Raw genomic sequence first — 2,628 nt, 5'->3', positions numbered from 1 at the left:
AGGGGCTCGGAGGAAGCCACACACACTGTTATGTTACAGTTTTGATTATTACCTTTAAATTATTTTATGTGGGTTGTAGTAAAGCCGTTGTAATTTTCTGGATTTCAAATTTGGAATTTTATTTATTATTCTTATAATTGCTAGTATTAGAACACGATTTTCCAAAGCAACTACTGTTATTCAAAACATCACGTAACCGTAATTGTTTTTAAAGTAAGTTTCCGCAACTACCAAGATTTTTACAAAGTTGTTAAGAATGTTATTCAGCTGAGGTTTTCTAACAAGGTTTTAAAAAGGGTATAAGTTTTTAATTATTAAGAAGGGTTTTTAATGGAAACATGGTTTTCAAAAAACACTTCAAAGTGACATGCCAAGTTCGAGCCAAACTTCCAGGCAGGGTTTGGGGTGTTACAACATGGCTGTATCAATCTGGCAAAATTGGAGCACAACTCACACGGGTATAGCACACGCCTATTCCATTCTAACAGGCTCGAACACAGCCTAAAGTAATCACACATAGACGTGTCCCTGTCGAGCCCAAGTTAAGTCCAATTCGAAAAAGGCCACTTTTGAGGGCTTCTAGGCATTCCAAAGCCTATAAATACACCCTAGAAGAGGAGAAGAGAGGAGACGGAGAATAGGGGGAAAGGAATTACTCCAAGGAAGCTGATTGATCCATCTCAAAAGCCGGATTCATCATCAAGACTGAAGATCTCTCCTCAATTTCCCTTCAGGAGTTTTGGGTTTTCTTTATGTTTTGTATTCTTTATTCTTCTAAGATGTTTTCTTATTTAGTTATGAACTAAAACCCCTAAATACCTAAGGGGAATGAAATCTAAGACGAATCTTGTTATTATTTTCTGAATCGTATGATAAATATTTAACTTGTTCTTAATTATGTGTTCTTAATTCTTGTTTTGATATCCCAGGATACTGATTCAAGACATGCTCTTATTTAGAGGAGGAACAGACCCTGTCTAATAGTACTTTTGTCATAATTAAGCGGAGTTGATTGCGTGCCTAGAAATAGGGTGACAAGATTTTACCGGATTAGGTTGAAACCTAATAAGGGGATCAATAGATCGAGTTAATGGAACCCTAGAGTGTTAATTAGAGAAAAGTCTTGGTTATGCAATCTAGGGATTAGATGTTATTAGTCTTGAATAGGGATAATAACATAACTTAGGGATCTCTACGGAACAAGTTGAATGAATAAATCGTCCGATTCGGAGCTAGAATAACAAGTAAAGTCTAGGTAGATTTTTCCTTAGGTATTGTCTCAAGTCAATCGATTTTCCCAAAAGCAATTCCCCAATTCTTTTCTCTGTGAGTTCTTAGTTTAGATAATTAGTTAATTAAAACAAAAACCCCTTTTATTCTTAGACTAGATAATAAAAAGATAGTCATTACTAGTACTTTTAGTTCCTTTGGGTTCGACAATCCGGTCTTACTAAAACTATACTACTGTTCGATAGGTACAGTTGCCTACATCGCGATAATAGTTAGTTCAAGAACGAGTAATTATAAATATTTAAAACCTATCACAAAACCTCGCGATCACACTTACATGAAATTGATAAGATGTGAATCTAATTCATGTTGTATGATTGATAAGGAATGAATATGAGTAAGTATATGAGTATGTTGAGTAACATAGGTATGTATGCTAAACTCAAGAGAAATGATTTCGGTTTGTGATACACAATTGGTGAGGACGTAAATTTGTAAGTCATGCCTATGAGAATGATTTTGTGATGACCTTATGATTATAAGTTTATACTTATGATCTATAAACATGTATTTTTATCAATGTCGTGAAAATGAGGTGTGATAAACTTAGTATCATTAATTTACACTAAAATAGTTTTGGACAGCAGCAGTAGTCCAACTTTGGAAATCCACCAAAATTGTGGAAATTGAGTTAGAGCTGCATAAAATATGAAGTTAAAGTTCAATAAGTCCAGTTTTACATAGAAGAAACGGTGTAAGCAAAGGAGTTTCATACTATGAAATATTTAAATTGTTGTGAGACAGAGTCAGAATGATTTCGAAATTCCCTGTTCTGATTTGAGAAATTTATTTAAAATTGTAAAAAAATATTTATGGGTTATAATTTATATTTTTAGAATTATTAATGAGTCTATTTTTAAGAGAAACAGACGGGAATGTCATCTGAGTCCCACATTATGAGATAATAAATTTTTAGTGAAGAGGGGTCGGAACTGTCAAACAACAAAAAAGGGGTAAATTTAAGGAATAAACTGTACTTATTGGCTAGACCAAAAATTCTGAAAATTTTCTGGTAAGAGTATATATGATTCTAGTTTCAGGGAAAATTAGCAGATCTTAATTTGAAGTTCTGTAGCTCTAGATATAAATAAATTGGTAACTTTGACTCGAGAAAATAGTATGACCAGAATATCAGTAAAAGTTTAATTAGGGTTGTATTACCTTGAGAAGCATGTTGGCATATTGCTTATTATTTTCATATGGACTTAATAAGCATGAAGCTTACTCCCTCCTTTCCATTTCTTTTAGCTTGTGAGGTTAGCTCGTGATTAGAGATCGTCGGAGGCAGCGTCACACTATCAAGTCTCTACCTTTGGAATAATGAAGCATATATTAGAA

The sequence above is a fragment of the Gossypium hirsutum genome, chromosome A08 (assembly GCF_007990345.1).
Source record: "Gossypium hirsutum isolate 1008001.06 chromosome A08, Gossypium_hirsutum_v2.1, whole genome shotgun sequence".
Lineage (NCBI taxonomy): Eukaryota > Viridiplantae > Streptophyta > Magnoliopsida > Malvales > Malvaceae > Gossypium > Gossypium hirsutum.
Note: the sequence above shows the minus strand (reverse complement) of the source record.